This window comes from Diadema antillarum, unplaced genomic scaffold (genome assembly GCF_040938485.1).
Source record: "Diadema antillarum isolate AM-2024a unplaced genomic scaffold, OU_Dant_1.0 seq00000129_RagTag, whole genome shotgun sequence".
Taxonomy (NCBI): Eukaryota; Metazoa; Echinodermata; class Echinoidea; order Diadematoida; family Diadematidae; genus Diadema; species Diadema antillarum.
The window spans coordinates 1,340,247-1,361,076 of record NW_027271207.1 but is presented as its reverse complement, the minus strand read 5'-3'; positions in this window follow the sequence as shown (position 1 = coordinate 1,361,076).

Sequence of the window (20,830 nt, the reverse complement as noted above, 5' to 3'; positions counted from 1 at the left end):
ATAAGGAAATGTATTTGATCAATATTTTGGTATCTTATAAATGGAATAGTATGGGGGCAGGACTTTTATATAAGGCATAGCCTTTCTGTCTCCGAACACTTTCAAAGATATTGTGTATTCGTAATGATACTGATGCTTATTGTGATCATTCTTTTCTTCTTATGGTATGGTGTTGTCAATTTTCTGTATTTTTTCTCTGTTTTTATTGAAAGTGTTGAATACATCTGAATCTAAAAGTAACAAGCTCTCATTGAATATTGATAAGACATGTTTTATACATTTTCATACTCTTCAATCTCAACCCACCCTTCCTAAAAGTATTTATATTCATGATATAAACATTGATGAGAAATATTAAACCAAGTTTCTAGGAGTGACCCTAGATAGTACTCTAACTTGAAATACTCATGTCCAGAATATTACAACAGCAATATCTAAAGCAACTGATGTTTTAAGGAGAATAAAGTATTTAATTAACGATCAAACTTTAATAACGTTGTATAACAGTTTATTTTTACCATATGTAATGCCCTGCAATATTGTATGGGGTAACTGTAGCAAAACTAAATTGAACACAATTTTTACTCTCCAGAAAAAGGCTCTTCGTATATGCACACACTCATATTTCCTGGCTCACACTGTTCCCGTATTTTATCGCCTAAAAACTTTAACGGCTCATGATATACATTTATTTCTAACTGTCATATTTATGTATAAACACACTCAAAATGTATTACCACTTTTTCATAATGCCTTAGTAACTAATGACCATATTCACCCATATCCGACCCGTCGTTCCCAAGATTTTCATCTAAGCAATCAAAAGCTTCTACTTGCTCAAAAGTCAATCAGACATCACGGTCCGGATACATGGAACACTCTTCCTGAGGAGTTGAAACAGTGTGTCTCCTTGTTTTCATTCAAAGCAAACTTAAAGAAGTGCATCTTATCACAGTATACTTTAAATACGAACTAAAAACAGATAATTTATATGACTAATGTTGGTCTCCCGATAGCAACATCTCATAATTATTGTTCCCTCTTCCAGCAAACCAATTTTATTATTCTAGATTCCAGCCTATCTGCCCTTGTGCACTTTCAAGCAGTTGCACGCACATTTATCACCATCACACGTCAGAGTTTATTTTCCCCTGCTATCTTCGCACCAGAATTTGTACTGTTACGAATCTAGTACGTCCCTACCTTTTCCTCGGGCCGGCCATCTTTTCAAACTATGCTTACAATGGCGGCCCTCTGCATAATCGCTTCTTAACTAAACTTGTTGTTGTAATCCCCGCTGGATAGACATGCATACAGTATATAATATCTTTGATTTCCTTATATATCTTTGTTTATGCATGTCAAACGACCCTGTTTTGAATTTACTTTGTATATTTCCCACATGTCCATGATAATGTACCTTATGCATATTGATTTGCTGATTGATTTTATGATTTGCAGAAAATAAAGTATCTATTAAACAAACAAAAATGGTAACAAACATAATCCAAAGGAACATTTTTTAGTCTCAATTTTGACATTGTGCAAATACTTGGCTTCGGTCATGCACACAAGACTCTGAGTCGTAAAATTTCGTAGAATTAGATATAAAAGTTGCAGACCCAGAGTCTACTGCTCACTTAAGCAGTGCATATTTACTTTCATGGCTCTCCACTCAAGGTACATTGTTTGAACAATATTGAGATTCCGGGATCGTTGATGGCCCATTACCCTCCCAATTTTAGGCCATAGGTTTCCCTTGGGGTTATCAACACCATTTGAACAAACTTTTATCCCATGAGTTCCCACAATTTTGATGGTGAACATTATTTGTCTTGCTCAAGTGAGAAAATCCATGGTCATGTTTCATATCTAATGAATTCAATACATAGTGAAATCAGGTGTGATTGACATAATCAGAGCCAAACGGTAAATTGATTATTTTGGAGAACAAAATGAGCTGACCTTGACAGCTATGGACGGACGGTGAGCTGTGAGTAGGCGTGGTCAAGCCGGCTGGACAAGACAAGCAAGTGGACTGGCCAGACCTTGGTTGATAAGTACCACGTTCACATCGGACACAAGGCTCAAATCCGGTGGCTGAATACGAGCCCTGCTGACACAACGCTAAAGAGACAGGGTGATATATAGGACAGGTTTAGTGGATGTCAGATAATTAACAAACTCCAACATGAACCTAAAAACATGATGTCCTGCAGCAGTACAGGGATTCGTTTGCATATACATTATTTATTTTAGGATGTCACCAGGACTACAAGAGTCTGTACTGGTGGTAAGTAATCATGGCTACATCAAGTATTTCAACTTGACGTCAGGCAGGTTGCATGGATCATTAAAATTTCGAGTGCATCTAACTGAAGGACATAGTATCAGTATTTCTGATTTCCTTTTACGTTTGTTTCTTTAATCTTCATACACAACTTTTTGCCAAGTTTCATTTCAGAAGCACGGTTTGCTGACATGGCATGTTGTACCAAAGCCTTTCCAACTTTGTACTTTCAGGACTCACCCACGCACTGGGAGAAAGACCTCGCCCCCTCTTCAATAGTCCCTCTGCCGTTACCACAAGGCTTACACTCAGTCTGGGCCTGCTGGTCCTGGAAGGTACCCCTCTCACACGGTATGCACTCTCCCTGGCTAAGTTTGCCCCAGAAGTAATGGCCTGATGGACAAGCGACTTGAAAATGATGCAGATAAGATTAAGATACTGTCAGAATCAGTGACTCAAGTTTTACAAACAAATATGACAACCAGCTGCTGCAGAATTAAATAAAGCATATAAGAAAGAATAAATCATCAGTATCTAGTGGGGGAAAAAAAATCTCCGGCGACCCAAGTGCACCTATTTACATGTTCTGAATCATTTCAATATAGAAATCACCCAATTGTTTGTTTTTTTTTTCATGTGATCCGAAGAACTTTATTTCCTTGGAAATTTGCAATCCCTACAAGCTTTAGGTTTCCCTCAAGTTTCTCTCTGTGATCTTTCATATGTATAACATCAGCATGTATGATTTAATTTGATTTATTGGTTTCTGTATCGATTCTCACAGTATATTACTTTTATGAGATTTAAAAAAAAAAATGACGTTTTGTGCATGTTACGTATATCGTGTAACTGCAATGGTCCAGTTTATCTTCGAAAAATATGAATATAAACTGAACTAAAAACTTGACAACGAAAACCACTCTTGTTGCCACTGCATCAAAAAGACATTGCAAATCATTTCAGAATGATGAAACGCACAATCATCCATAGATTATTCACCACACATATGCGTCGCTTCATCTGCAACAAAGCCAGCTTCGCAGTCTATGGATGAAGATCCGAGGTGGAGGGAAGGGGTAGGACGAGAGTTGGTCTCATCATCACCAGTAAAGACGACACCCTTGATTCGGTGATAGATATCATGGGCCAATCTCTCCAGATTTTTGTGATAGTGATGAGGGGAATCTTCTTCTGTCAAAGGACTATCACTGGATGAATCCTGCAGGATCTAATGGAGATCAATAAGAATAAAATATATTTTGCAACAGATCTATTTTGATTTCATCTGACACAGATACAGAACTACGAAAGTTGCATCATAATCTGAGAACAAGACTTACAAAGTGGAATCATTTACAAGCTACCAAACATAACTTAGTTGATTACCCATTTTCTGTATCTATTGACCTTGACAGAAACATACACAATCACATAACTATGTACACAGTTCCAAATTACCGTATAATTTTCAGTAGATAAGTGATGTTTGGAAGAATTGGCGCTACTTGATATCCATTGTCATTGTTTTAGTGTATAACATGATAGTTATTTCAATATATGGTCATCTGTACTTGTCAGTCTTGAAGGATTGATGAGTTGAGTTGAGTTTATTTTATTTATACACGGAAATAAAAGCCTGCTTTCAGCTGTTTTTCAGCAAGGCCGTGTTTCACATCGAATAACAAAGTATACATACACACGGCGAAAATGCAAACATATGCAATGATATACAATAAATAACAAACACTGAACAAGTTACAAAGAAGATCAATGAGAAAAAAAGAAGAAAAATTTAAGATATTAAAAACAAAAGAGAAAATCGATATACTTCTATGGACACATTAAAGGATTTCCGCTAACTTCATGATCTCTCTCGAGAAACTTTTGATGTCACTAATTCTTCTTAAATGAACAGGAAGGTTATTGAAAGTTTTACATGCAACATATAATGGGCTATTTCGGACAAAATAAAATCGAGGTTTTGGCATCACAATTTGAGTATTTGAGTTTCGTAGAGTGTAATACATTCCTGTAGAGTGTGATACATTCCTGTTGCTTACCAGTGATAGGGTAGCAGTAAAGGTGGTCTTGTTCTTTTCCTGATGCAACACCGACCCACCCGCTAGCTCGGGGGCATTTCGTCTCCTTCGACTGTCCCCTTGCCCACACTCCACCTTCACATTCTCTGCTGTGCACTTCTGATTCCCGGTACAGATCTCTTGGAAAGGACTGCTATTGATGATGTCAATAAACTGGTCCTTAATAGCTGGAAGAGCATTGCTCTCAGCGGTTTGACAGGAATCTGCATAGTACATGATCCGAAGCGGTAGGTTGAATCCCCTTGCGTTCCGTATTGCTGTCGAATGACAAAAGAAAGGGAAAAAAGAAAAGGAAATTGCATTGACACCCTATTTTACTTTATCTAACTTTAATGGTACATGATGTCTGTTCAGTATTCGATTTTACAATAAAAACATTCCTGTATTTGCATATATTTATTGCTAACAGCAATCTGGATATTAAAGTGAGGCGAGAGAGTGTGAACAATGGAACACAGACATGTCAGGCTTTTCCGAGATACATCAATTGTGTAAATTCTATGCTTGTAGATTCAACAGATTACTAGAGTATACTGAGCTGGTATCACTCTTCTGTTAACACGGTTAAGGTGATTCAGTTTTTGGACAATTACCCGAAGCTTACAGACAATAGGCTCACTGCATATTGAGAAAACAAACAAACAAGTTAGGAAATAGTGCTATTTTACTTTGAAAATAAACACTTGAATTATGTTTCTGTGAAGGAGGAATTACCCATAATTCTGTGGATTATTAGGTCCTGTTTAAACGGTACTGCGGATGATTCATGGCTGTTGCAGATAATGCGTTAATACCAGAGAACTCGCCACCACGTTCTGTCCTGTCATGCCTTCCGTTGAATTGATTTCACAATATCTTCTTTTTGTTTGACTAGATTTATGTCGTGGGAACTGTCTACCCCTTACCATCTGTACGTCCTTGCACAATGAATGATAACGTGAGGATAGGTTAGGCACGGAATAAACAAATTTCAAAAGATTCATTATCCATTCAAGATGCATAATTCGTTATATCTATTTAACAAGGTTTTTATAACAACAAGATGAATTATACAAGATAACATATTTCCTACATATGCGGGTTTTTTTTTTATTCAAGTGTATATTTTTAATGTGCACTCCGAAATGTAATAATGCCAAAGTGTATTTATCAGCGCGTGTACAACTTAATAATTATGTGCCTGCGCTGTTTATAGTCTGTTCCTCACCTGAACAATCTGGTACGTAAGTCGAAGGAGACCATCGGCCAGAGTTTCCACAAACATACAAGGAATTTCCCTTGAACTTTCCCCGTCTAGCAATATCATGCTCTTCTTGGCACATAATACTGCAATATTTCCCATAGGCAAATGTATCGCAGGCCAGAGAGCCGTGAGTTGGTGTCCGAAGTGCGGGGCAAGGTATAGCTGGAGACAACAGGGAAAAACAAACTAACATGTAGGGGAGGAATCAGGAAGTATAATCCACTGCATACTGTAACTTATAATAAGTAATTACATTCACTGTAAATGCCTATGGGGATTATCAACATTTAAGTTAAGGTTACTGGATTTTGAGGTCAATTTTCCCTGGGGCAATTTCTGAAACTAGAAGATTTCAGCCCGAAAGTCACGTTACAATGTGTGTTTGTGTGTACGTTGAGTATTAACTCACGTTTTACGGAAAAGTTCCGCGAGCATTCTGCATAGAGTCCGCTCTGTGGGTCGATGACCTGACACAGGAGATGGTGGTCTCCCCAGGGGAGTCTGGCCGGATTAGGCATGTTACAGTCCATGGTGAGATCCACACCTGGGATCTCTAGATAGGAGGGACTCTCCCAGGGAATACTGATGACTTGAGATGCCGTAATGGAGTCGTTGATGGGTGGACACTCTTCGATTACTGGCTGCACCTCATCTGATAAGATGCATGAACATAGACAATCCTGAGACTCGGCACAGAACAACCTTCAAATTGCCCGACATGAAAGGACTCGCATATCTTGATCACCAATTGCACTTCAAAAACATTTGATTCGATTTGATATGATTTGATTTATTGGTTTCTGTATTATCATTGAGGATAGTGTGATCAAGAGTGTCGAATGCTATGCTTAGGTCCATGAAAAAACCGATGACATATTTTTGTTCAGCTAAGGCGTCGACACTCTATTGTAAAATTGGGCTACTGCCATGTCTGCAGAATGAAATTTCTCGAAATCACACTGGTCTTGGTTAAGCATATCATTTTTTTATCAAAAAATCGTACAGTCTGTTTCGAACAAGTCTTTCTATTACCTTAGAAATACTAGGAAGAATAGAGATAGGACGGTAATTTGTTATAAGAGAGGAGTCATCTTTTTTGTTTATTGGAATAACTTTTGCAATTTTACTTACGTTCGGAAATATACCTGTTGAGAGTGACATGTAACTTAATGCTACACAAAACTTTTAAAACAAAGAAACAAACAAAATAATGAATGGGCAAGACATAAGATTCATTTGAACTTCAAGCTTACTACTGACAAAAACATGGAAAACACAGACGACACTGTTGTTAGATGAGTCGGTGAACGTGAATCGGCACACGGTGTCCGACACAAAGGTGTACGGAGTCCTCAAATCAGGTGGTTCCGTCGTCACCATAAGATTTGTCCCATCAACTGCATCCTCCGCAGAGGGGAGGTCAAAGGTCACTTCTACTCCACTATATTCCTTCCGGACAGCCATGATGGGTGCTGAAGGGCAGGAGAGGTTTGTAGGTGGGGTGCGATCTGGGGTGTGTAAAGTTGACATAGAAAAATAATAATATTCTTTATACAGAACCCGAAAGGCTCCGTCAGAGAGATGACGGAAGCAGTACTTCTGACATTACGAAAGTTCGATTTCGGTGCAGTATTTGAAAAAAAAAAATATCTATCGATACTGCCTTGATATTACCACTAAAACAAACTAATAGCATGCTTCTGTAATAGCCTACCAATGACACAATAAGTTTTTCCACGTGTAATCTGCTGCATGGAACTATACATAATCCTTTGAGATAAGAAAACGACTTTATGGAAGAACATTCGTAAAGGTGGCCGAATATGAATCTCACCAGCACAAAGCAGTGAATCCACGTCAAGAGTACGACTCCACTCCTCTGAAGTAAGACAGGTCAACGGCTGACCGTCACCTTCTAAGACCAAACCTGGGTCACAGTGCAGTACACACACGGTTCCCAAGGGAACCTTCCTGGCTAGTGCACAGTCAGTAGGTGTTACCAGAATGCTTTGGTTCAATGGGAGTGGGGAACATCCCATTGCTACCAGGGAACGAGGTAAAAGTTCAAAGAGGAAAATATTAAGACATGGACAAGTAGATAATAATTTCATTAATGTGAATTAACGCATTCGTAAATTTCCCAACGGGATCAAATGAAAAAACAACTTAAATGTAATTGGTATTCTTTCATTATCTTCTGCAGATCAAATCTGTGCCTGACCAAACCCACCCACGCGCATGCATGCGGGCACATACATAAACTCACACGTTTGCATCGTATTGAGATATGTGTCGGAGAATTATTAAAATGCTGATCTCAAAGTCAAAATGTATTCGTAAGCATGGTCACAAAATCGTTTGACACATGGACATGGACAGTATCTATCATGACAATAACATGACTTTTAAAAGAAACTCTACAAGCACACGCATGTACACGGATTGGAATTCATAAAGGGATATGAACACAGTAGACATAGTGTCCTTACTTTCACTCAAAATCAACACATACAGCCATATTAAGTATCGTATACATTTCTAATCCAGATTGGTACCCCTAAACACTGATAAATAATTAGGTCTTTACAAAGTCCACATCTACAGTTGATTTTTACACTCCTCTCTTGATAATAGGCTGCTTATTATTTGGTTTGACCATTTTGTTGAATTTGTGACAAATGCTTGTAATCGTTTTTTCTCGAAAGGCATTTCTGAGCCAAAAAGAGAATTTTTGTCTTTAATTGAAGGATTTCAAATATTTGGAATAAAGTATTTTGATCAAAATAGGTAAACTCACAGCAACGTTACAGATCGTAGAGATTTTGGCCACAATTGAACAAGTGCTTTACGTTATGTGTCTTACATGGTTGTCTGAAGTTCAATCAGCAGATTTCGACAGAATAACACCTAATTTGTAAGATCTGTACCATGCCACTCATGTCCAATATTTTGTTAGTGTTCGTTTCTAAACTCGTCTCTAAATCAATGCTATTGACATTCTCATTTGCTGTCTATCCGACTGTTTAATCAGAGACAAGTATCTTTTGCAGTATAAACTATATCGGGGGTAGGGATTAATGCCGTGTTGCAAGCTGCAGTTATCTTCTTAGGTTGTCCATACCTTCGCAGACTGGATCCTGATCTAAGTACCAAAAGGTATCAGTGCCATTGAATTCACAACTCCCTCTTCTCGATCCAACAAGCTTGTATCCAGTGGAACAGGAGACTGTGCATTCTGCCCCAAAGGTATCGTTGCAGGCCTCCTCAATGGTTCCGTGAACGGGTGGGACTAAAGACTGGCAATGTCGAACTGGAATAGAACACACTGACAGTTAGGCCCCATTCACACCCATGTCTTAATTGAGGGTCTAGCAGGATAAGCCATGATAAAGTCAAGTTGTTAAATTTGTGAAGCACACATGAAAAGAATGACCAAAGTTCGCGGACAAATCGCTATTGGACAAAATCCTGAATGAAAACTGCTTATGTAAAACGATCACTTATTCTCAGTCCTAGATCCTCGGTGGGATTGTCTATGAAATGTAAAGTTTATTGCATTGGGCTCTCAAGGTTGTTCTTCTAGACCTTCTCACAGAGACGGTACGAATGTATATATCAAAAGCTATCTGAGGGACAGAGTGCGTTTAAACTCCTTGAAAGCAGAGATCTAAGGAGCTGCGGAACGGCCAGCCCCCATCCATGGTATGGTATACGGGCAGACAAACGTCCGACTGCTTACCTTTGACCTCCACAGTGAAACTGCAGTCATTCTCATTGCCAGCATCATCCCTAGCATTACACTTGACTTGGTATATACCACGGGTCATGACCCCGGGTTGAAGGTCACAAGACAAGGTAGGCTCGAGATCACTGTTGTCCATGGCAGTGACATTCCAGCTGACGAGAGCTGTGTCCGAGCTCCGAGGTGCATAGACCACAACGTCTGACGGACACTGGCCGAACGTCGGTGACTGAGTATCTAGGGGAGAAATCCATACAGAGTACACATTTCTTCCATGTCTGTAGTAGCGGTATACTTCGATAATATAGTATCATCATGTATTCGCCCTTTACAACTGTTCTCAACATTTTCTAAAAACATGACGTAAACCTCGGAAAGAGGACTCAACGTGTTGTCACAAACAAAAGACTAATGATTTAGAATAACTACTGAAATAATGATTATCATTATAGACTTGTCGTGAATTTAAATGTTCCATGACTACAATGAAATGATCATAATGCAATTTCAAATCCCACAAACGGGCTTTCATCGGGCGTGTATATGATCGTATCTCCACTGCGAAACATATACGCAAACCTCTGTCAAGGCATGATTATCTCATACTCCAAACATTTCTCTATCCAGACATCATTAGCAGAAATCAAAATCATTCTGTATAGTCCCTTTGTTTTTAATGTGACGTTTAATAAAAGGCTCTACTATAAAACACAGAAACGTCAATTGTATGTGTTTATATATATTATTTGTATAATAATATTCATTAAGATCATCGTCTACCTAAATACATAAGTTTACCAAACACGGCCAAGTGAAAGTAATTGAAGGTCAAAAGCAAGCTTATACTCACCTTTGCATTCGGCTACAGTTACGTTACGGCTCCAAACTTGTGTGCCAGTGCATGTTGTTTCCACATATTCGGATGGGAATATCTGGAAGCCTGACCTTTGACATTCCAAATGACATGTGTCTTGGTAACGTGGGTCAGACAGACACGTGGAGGGTGTGATGGAGATGGCATCTGTTTCAACCAATGGACTGCAAGCTTTTCCTGCAGAGGAAACGGGGCATGTCCTAGTGAATACTTCGTTCCTACTGTTTCCATTTTTATATCTAACTTAAGATAGTATCAAAAGGTAGCGCGGGGAAGGGACTATTTGACCTTGAGCAGTCAAAAGCTTGAAATTTGAATACGTCTTTTTGTGCAAGTTTACATTGCATTAAAGTATTCATGAATGAAACAAAACTCTTTTAGCACACACATCTTCAAACGTGTACCTTGTATCTCGACTTTTCCCCTGGGGAATTGGAGGCGATGAAAATGCAATATATATGTATCAACAAACACTCAGATAGGCCCTACTGTAGTTTTAATTGCCTACAAAGAAAGCGTAGCAACATGCATTCAAACACGTGAAAAAAAAGGATGCTAAAATTATTCAATTCAAAACAACAGTCGATTCAATTAAATTCATGTAATACGGTTAATTTACTGCGCGATAAACTATTGCTCCTTGCCGAGCACTGAAACAAAACTACACAAACATACTGTGGTGATGCCCGAATCCATCACTGTCCATACGCACTTAACCATGAAAAGAAAATGCAAGTTTCATAGAATCAGATAGAGACTCACGGTCACAGGTGAAGTTGGTGCTTGACCACACCCCATCGGCCAGACATCTCCTGAAGAGCTCACCCAAACCAACAAAGCCGAAGGGACACTGCATGGTGCATTCTGATCCATACGGCATTGGGGAAGTGGGGTCACACCCTACCACTGTAGCAGGATATGTCGGGAGGAGAGGGGGGCACGTTTGGACTGCAAGGGAGAATGGAAAATGTTGGTAACGTGGTAGGGTAAATATCACGTTTCATATTTGTTTGGGTTTTTCACAGTATTAGATACCAGTCGATTAGCAGGAAGAAAGCATCTCGTAGTTTTCAACTCAGCATGCTTTTTTTTTTCACTCAGGAGAACAACAAATGACAACAAATTTCCAAGGAACTCATGCACAACAGCTGAATAAAAGCAGCTGGTGATCTGACGACATTTTACACAAAAGGAATTAAAGCAATCAAAACAAAAGAATTTATCTCTGTCAACTTTGAGCGTCTCAACTTTGACCACACGCACATAGAATCATGTCTAAATCATTCAATAAACGTTGCAGACGTGCATACATGAATGATACAAAAACCTTGTTCAGACACATAACACTCGCAATAGAGAAGTCTACTTGCATCATGCTGAAAAAAAAAACCATTATGATCATGCGTCATAGAGTCAGCAAAATTGCTTATATTGCGGCTCTACAGGAGATTGACAGTTGTGTTTTGGTCAACGTGTTTGAAGTTTGAATTTTGAATAAGTTTTCTGACAGAGTAGTCTGCTCTCATCGAAATCTGAACTCGTAAAAAGGAAATTAGAATTTCTCAAACATGACTTGCCTAGTGATTAGAATTTCAATCACCTTTGTTCCACTTGGTGAGGAATAGCATATTTCTATGAAGGATGAATCTTAACTCTCAAAATCTGAGCTGAGCTAAGAACTTTGAAGTTGCCACTGCATGTATATCTAATTTATACTGAGCTAGAATTGAACGCAAACTTTGCCCACTTTGGCAGACTGGAGGAGCGTCTTCCCATGCAGGGCTTCCATCGCTTGACAGATCACATGACATAGCAGATGGTCCAATCAGATCGTAGCCTTCATCGCAAGAGAAAGAACACCTACTGCCATAGAAAGGATCCGTACAGTTGACAACTGAGCCATGGACAAGAGGTTGCTGTGCAGGGCATCTATGGACTAAAATAAGATGTGTACATACGATAATCTTAATAACACAGGGAAAAGAATGAGACTCTTATATCAATGATTTATCTATCAGGGTTCTGCTTTGAATGTTATCAATATGCATAAAACAGCTGGCAAATAATGACTACATACCTCCCCCCCCCCCCCCCCCCACACACACACACACACCAAAAAAGAAAAAAAAAACATATTGTTCATCCATGTCTCAAAGCTGAGTATTGCGTAAAGGAAACAGTTGGCAATTAAAAAAATGAAAATGAGGAGTATCAAGTAAACACTATAAGCAACTATTTAGATATAAACACTAAGATAATGACAGGTAAGACAAGAAATGGGCAACTACATCAGAGGAGCACGTCTAATGCATACACTCACCTTGTACAGTAATGGTGATATCACATCTTGTTGTCATCCCAGCAGCATCAGTTGCGAGGTAGCCAATGACTGTTCCTCCCTCTGGAAATAAGCTTCCTGGTCGAAAGTGGGTATTCAGTCTTTGTTGATTACCAGCGATGTCATGAAAGAAAGATAGAGTAGGGTCGGTGTTGAAATCAAGTTCAATTAGAATGACAAAAAGAGAAGGTATATACCGGCAAAAGAAAACACCTGAACCCTTTAGCAACTGAAAATTCGGTAAATAATGGTCTATGGTTCCATGCAAGGTACAGCTACAGTATTTGTATATTGCTCTTGTTTCGGCAACCTTTTTATTGAAAATGATATAGAAAAGCTCACTGCAGGTTTATTTTTTGACAATTGTAAGTTATGTTCGTTTGAAAGCGTATTAAGACTTTACCAAGAGAACGGTGTCTTACAGAAGTAATTCTGGCATACTTTTGTTGACCATTATCCTCTCATGTATATGAAATTCTATATGAAAACAAAAAATGGTAAAATATAAAACTATAAAAAGAAAAAACCGGACGAGCGGTTTCGGGGGTCTTAGGTAGTAAAAATTTAAGACCAGCGGCTTTGGGTGTTTCGGTTACTTATGGGTTCTAATATATCTACAAACATTCTTCAGAGACACATGGTGTATTGGACAATGAATAGAAGAAGACAATATCTTGTTCACAATATTAACCTTCAAAATGACTGTCGATGTGAAGAATTGATTTCCAATAATGACTTTATTTTTGGGAGGGTTTTTTTTTTTTTTTTGCCTTTTGCCCTAGCAAGTTCAATGTATGCGTTAAAATACATTAAAGTCAAAGCTTTAAAAAATGAGCCATAATTACTTGCTGACATGTACATTTCCCGAGTTGTCACTTGCAATCGGATCCTGGAAGTTGACTATACTCGATGTGCTTCCCATGGAAGCAAAGATCTTGATCTCAGAGGGGCAGCTAGAGTTGAAGTTCGGTGGCTGGATATCTGATTATAGCAGTGAACATAGCAGAAATAAATATTTTGCAATGATATTAGTAAATGATGATAAAGGTGATTATTGATCGGCACTGGATGATGTGCAGATAACCTGAAAGTTGATTAATGAAATAGTTTTGAATATGAATATACAGACAATTGAGGCAAAGGTATAACACTGGACGCAGACGAAATTCAATATTGAAATCTTTGAAGGCTTCCTTGGAGGTAGAACGTTGGATGGTAGAAGGCTTAACGGTGCACCACGTATTCTTTCTAGGGTATCTGTTTGGGTAGGCCCTTTTCAGGGTCAAACAGATACCCTAGAAAGAATACGTGGTGCACCGTTAAAGCCTTCTACCACCCAACGAAAATCAATGTGCCAAAATCTAGATGTTATGAACAATCGGGGCTAACCGTTGGAGTCGCATGTTCAAAGTAAGAGTTCCTGTATTATAAGTCCATATCAATGTCCAATCTAAATAAGCATTACCTATACATGTTGGAGCGGACGGGTAACTCCACTGGCCCTCGGTGCTGCATACAATGTTCCCCTGTCCCTCCAGCCGAAAACCATCATCACAGACAAAGGTACAGGTGGTGTCAAACAGGACGGGATCTGTACCGCTGCACTCCTGGGGCGTCACGGAGCCATAGGAGATGCTGAAATTGCCTGGGCATGTCTTCGGTTCTAGGATATAAAAGTTTCGTTACTCTCGCAATGACACGCATGTGTATTGTTTACATTTGAAGGGGTCGGTGCAATATAGTGCTAACCCACACAATGGTTATTTTGAGATAATCGGTGTTAAATGTTTGGAAAGTACATAGATTGTACATTAATAAAACATGAATGCATGTATTTTTAACCATCTTATTGGTTGAATTCAAATATGATATTTTCACGGAGGTTAGAGTGAAGGATAAGAATTATGAAAATGCATGTAACTCAATTTTGGCAAAAGTGTGGGTTAGCACTATATTGCACCGACCCCTTCATTTGTTAAGCTCTTTCGGAAAGACGCAAGGTAGTGAGTTTTCAAAATCTTACTGTCGCATGTATATATTTAGAATATTTCTTCACTGAAAGTTCAATAAGGGTAATGTTTAGCCCGTGTTTAGCAAAAAATGAATCCCAGTATGGAACAATACGACCAATAATGCATCTTGTTCACAGAAGGCTTTCTTGTGCTAATGTAGTGAAGAAATCAACCTTTCAAATGTACTGATCAGAAACCACAACACATGAACATTGAAATAATCTATCTATTTAATTTAAGCTCTCATGGTGATTCTCAACAAACAAAATATAACATCCCTTTCATGCGCTCATGGTTCTACATTCTTCTTTGGTTTATCTTTTAAACTTTAACAGTGTAAGCTTCAACGTATATCTTATCTATGAATCTGAACGTATGAATTCAAACGCTTTGTGAGACTTCACTGCAGCACTGACACGTACCAGTGCATTGAAAGTTGCTTCCACTCCAGGACTTATCGGATTGACAGGTTCTTGTGACAGTAACAACCCCAGAGGGTGATGTGTAACCTGCACTGCAGGAGAACTGGCACGAAGTTCTGTACTCGGCAGTAGCAGAGGTGCAGTCTGCTGATTGACCGTTGGTCACTGAAGGAACAGTACAGTTCACAGCTGGAACATAAATAAAAAACGCAAGAAATCGAACATGTTAGTATTGTCAAAATAATGTTGTTTTTTACACAAGCGTTTTTCCTGATAAAACATTTACTCATACTCGTTACTTTCGGATTGAACTTCCAGAGCTGTTCTGTTAAAACCCCTTAGGAATCATGGGCGTCACCAGGGGGGGTGCGTTGGGTGCGAACGCACCCCCCTTCAGATCCTTAAAAAAAAAAAAAAAAAAAAAAAAAAAAAAAAAAATCTGTCTGCGAGCGACCTCAACGCCGGACGCTAAATAATTGTTCTTTTCTATTTCTTTTTTATATTTTGCACCAGGGACCAAAAAAAAAAAAAAAAAAATTGTCGACAAAAACAATTCGCACCCCTGGTTCTGGCAGCACTGATTTTATACATATCTACTAGTATTCTACAGTGTTTACTATTTATCGACCGTACTGTACATCCGTACGATACGGAGCACTTATATACACGTTTGCATGTACGTGTGCTACTTACAAGTATGTAGGGTCTATGTACGTTGCTTCTGACCAATCCATATTGCCAGCCCAAGAGCGAGCCTTAGCCTCATTAAAAAAACAAAAAAATGGAGGGGCACGCGAATCATTTTGCCCACCCCTCCATAATTCCAGAAACGAGAAGATTTTCTTATCTTTTTTTTTTTGACAGAAAAACAAAAAGTACCCCCGTAAAAACAATGGAGGGGCAGGCATATTTTGATTTTGTCCCCCCCCCCCCCCAATAATTAATAATTCCCGAAATGAGAAGATTTTCTTGCTTTTGAAAGAAAACAAAAATGTTGCCCCCATAAAAGTATTAGAAGGCAAGCGCACCATTTGCCCCACCCCACATAATCATAATTCCCGCGATTTTCTTGATTTTTTGTTAGAATTCAAGAAATCTGTCCAATTATTTCACCCAAAAGCAGTGGCGTAACTACGGAGGGGGGTGCGCCCCCCTCGCAATCCGCTGGTAAAAAAAAGACTTACCGAAATAGTAATTCAAGTGTTAGTAAACTGCTTTTGAATGAAAGGGTGATCAAGAAATAAGATATTTTTCTATGATTTCTTTTAACCATAATTAAATAGGTATATAGTGTGAAACATTGTTCAAAAAGCCCGGACCTGACAAAAGATTGTGATTCAGCGCATAGGCGTACCCAGGATTTTTTAGAGGGGGGTGTTCAGTGGCGTACCGTGGGTCAAGACATTGGGTGGGGGCGCACCTCATGGAAGCAACATCAGAATTGCATAACTGTACAATTAAATGCGAGCGAGCGGAGCGAGCGAGCTTGAAAATTTTGACATTTTACAGTCCCCAAACTGCCGTTTGTAGCTATATACAGCTGTATAATAATATATATATATATATATATATATGACTTACTTCTTGACTTAAGTCGGGTAGTATTCCCGAGATCCATGGATGATGTCCCTCCAGCGCTCTCTGTTCTCCATTACACTGGCAATGTCCTTTGTGTCATGCAGACCAGTGTCATTTCTAAGTGTGTCTACATATGTGCGTCGAGGCCGCCCGCGTCTTGCTCTCCCATGTAGTGGTTCCCATAGTAAAACTGTGTGTAGTGTTAGCTCAAGGTGTCTTTGGGCGTGTCCAGCGAGCCTTAGCCTCCTCTGAGCTACTTTGGAGCTAACTTTTGGTAGGGTCCCATACAGTTCTGAGTTAGTGATCCTCATCGTATATTGGTTGATGTTTAGAGCCATCCTGAGCATCCTTGTGTAGCAACCATCTAGGATTTTAGTGAGTCTTCTCGTCATAGTCCAAGTTTCAGACCCATACAGAAGTACTGACTCGACTGTTGCGGTGAATAGGCGAACTTTAAGGTCCTTCCGCAAGTCTGATTTCCACACAGTTTTTAAGCTGTGACATGCTGCCCATGCTTTTCTCTTTCTTGCGTCTACGTCCTCCTCAGAGTTTCTGATTTTGGCCCCAAGATACAGGAAGTCATTTACTAGCTCTATTGGCTGCCCACCCATACTTGTAATCCCTCCTGGCTCATCAATATTCTCGACCAGATATTTTGTCTTTTGTTCATTCATCGTTAGTCCTACGCTGGCAGATACCGCCTCTACTTCCCTCATGAGTTCCTCTGCATCCTTCACGGTGTTTGTCAACAGGGCAATGTCATCTGCGAATTCTGTGTCGGATATTTTCTTGGCCTTTACTCTCCTGCTCCGTGCTGGTGTCAAAGTAAATCCAAGATCTGGCTTCTTCCATGGATCTTTTCAATGGCTAATAGACCCTACCGGCGCCACTCGAGTAAGGCTATTTCTCGGGTACTTTCATACCCGGCTTTTTTTTCGAGGTGTGTACGCTCCTCTAGATCCGCCGTGTTCAGTTACCGACATGCTCATTTTGGGGACATGCAGTGTAGCAGGATCACCTCTGGCAGGATGTGACCTACAGGTCACGCACGGACGGTCTTCCTCCTCTGACTACTGGTGTTAATCATCAGTAGGAGGCTGGGTCATATTACTGGCCCTTGAACCCATATATATATATATATATATATATATATATATATATTTGCTTTGGAAATTAAGGGGGTTGCACCGGGTGCAACTGCTGGCAGTTGATGGCAGTAACATCAGGAGAATGGCATAACGATTAAATGCGAGTGAGCGAAGCGAGCGAGCTTGAAAATTTTGACGTTTTAAGTCCCCAAACTGCCGTTGGCAGCTATATTTTTTCGCTTTAGAAATTAAGGGGAGGGGGCGCACCGGGCGCAACTGCTGGTAATTACTGACAGCAACATCAGGAGAATTGCATAACGATTAAATGCGAGCGATCGAAGCGAGCGAGCTTGAAAATTTTGACATTTTAAGTCCCCAAACTGCCGTAATATATGTATATATATATATATATATATATATATATATATATATATATTTGCTTTGGAAAATCAAGGGGGTTGCACCGGGTGCAACTGCTGGCAGTTGCTGGCAGTAACATCAGGAGAATGGCATAACGATTAAATGCGAGCGAGCGAAGCGAGCGAGGCTGAAAATTTTGATATTTTAAGTCCCCAAACTACCGTTGGCAGCTATATTTTTTCGCTTTAGAAATTAAGGGGAGTGGGCGCACCGGGCACAACTGCTGGTAATTACTGACAGCAACATCAGGAGAATTGCATAACGATTAAATGTGAGCGAGCGAAGAGAGCGAGCTTGAAAATTTCGACATTTTACAGTCCCAAAACTGCCGTTTGTAGCTATATTTTTTCGCCTTAGAAATTAAGGGGAGGGGGCGCACCGGGCGCAACTGCTGGCAATTACTGACAGCAACATCAGGAGAATTGCATAACGATTAAATGCGAGTGAGAGAAGCGAGCGAGCTTGAAAATTTCGACATTTTACAGTCCCAAAACTGCCGTTTGTAGCTATATTTTTTCGCCTTAGAAATTAAGGGGAGGGGGGCGCACCGGGCGCAACTGCTGGTGATTACTGACAGCAACATCAGGAGAATTGCATAACGATAAAATGCGAGCGAGCTTGAAAATTTTGACATTTTACAGTCCCCAAACTGCCGTTTGTAGCTATATTTTTTCGCTTTAGAAATTAAGGGGAGGGGGCGCACCGGGCGCAACTGCTGGTAATTACTGACAGCAACATCAGGAGAATTGCATAACGATTAAATGCGAGCGATCGAAGCGAGCGAGCTTGAAAATTTTGACATTTTAAGTCCCCAAACTGCCGTAATATATGTATATATATATATATATATATATATATATATATATATATATTTGCTTTGGAAAATCAAGGGGGTTGCACCGGGTGCAACTGCTGGCAGTTGCTGGCAGTAACATCAGGAGAATGGCATAACGATTAAATGCGAGCGAGCGAAGCGAGCGAGGCTGAAAATTTTGATATTTTAAGTCCCCAAACTGCCGTTGGCAGCTATATTTTTTCGCTTTAGAAATTAAGGGAGGGGGCGCACCGGGCGCAACTGCTGGTAATTACTGACAGCAACATCAGGAGAATTGCATAACGATTAAATGCGAGCGAGCGAAGCGAGCGAGCTTGAAAATTTCGACATTTTACAGTCCCAAAACTGCCGTTTGTAGCTATATTTTTCGCCTTAGAAATTAAGGGGAGGGGGGCGCACCGGGCGCAACTGCTGGTGATTACTGACAGCAACATCAGGAGAATTGCATAACGATAAAATGCGAGCGAGCTTGAAAATTTTGACATTTTACAGTCCCCAAACTGCCGTTTGTAGCTATATTTTTTCGCTTTAGAAATTAAGGGGAGGGGGCGCACCGGGCGCAACTGCTGGTAATTACTGACAGCAACATCAGGAGAATTGCATAACGATTAAATGCGAGCGATCGAAGCGAGCGAGCTTGAAAATTTTGACATTTTAAGTCCCCAAACTGCCGTAATATATGTATATATATATATATATATATATATATATATTTGCTTTGGAAAATCAAGGGGGTTGCACCGGGTGCAACTGCTGGCAGTTGCTGGCAGTAACATCAGGAGAATGGCATAACGATTAAATGCGAGCGAGCGAAGCGAGCGAGGCTGAAAATTTTGATATTTTAAGTCCCCAAACTACCGTTGGCAGCTATATTTTTTCGCTTTAGAAATTAAGGGGAGTGGGCGCACCGGGCACAACTGCTGGTAATTACTGACAGCAACATCAGGAGAATTGCATAACGATTAAATGTGAGCGAGCGAAGAGAGCGAGCTTGAAAATTTCGACATTTTACAGTCCCAAAACTGCCGTTTGTAGCTATATTTTTTCGCCTTAGAAATTAAGGGGAGGGGGCGCACCGGGCGCAACTGCTGGTGATTACTGACAGCAACATCAGGAGAATTGCATAACGATAAAATGCGAGCGAGCTTGAAAATTTTGACATTTTACAGTCCCCAAACTGCCGTTTGTAGCTATATTTTTTCGCTTTAGAAATTAAGGGGAGGGGGCGCACCGGGCGCAACTGCTGGTAATTACTGACAGCAACATCAGGAGAATTGCATAACGATTAAATGCGAGCGATCGAAGCGAGCGAGCTTGAAAATTTTGACATTTTAAGTCCCCAAACTGCCGTAATATATGTATATATATATATATATATATATATATATATATATATTTTGCTTTGGAAAATCAAGGGGGTTGCACCGGGTGCAACTGCTGGCAGTTGCTGGCAGTAACATCAGGAGAATGGCATAACGATTAAATGCGAGCGAGCGAAGCGAGCGAGGCTGAAAATTTTGATATTTTAAGTCCCCAAACTACCGTTGGCAGCTATATTTTTTCGCTTTAGAAATTAAGGGGAGTGGGCGCACCGGGCACAACTGCTGGTAATTACTGACAGCAACATCAGGAGAATTGCATAACGATTAAATGTGAGCGAGCGAAGAGAGCGAGCTTGAAAATTTCGACATTTTACAGTCCCAAAACTGCCGTTTGTAGCTATATTTTTTCGCCTTAGAAATTAAGGGGAGGGGGCGCACCGGGCGCAACTGCTGGCAATTACTGACAGCAACATCAGGAGAATTGCATAACGATTAAATGCGAGTGAGAGAAGCGAGCGAGCTTGAAAATTTTGACATTTTACAGTCCTCAAACTGCCGTTTGTAGCT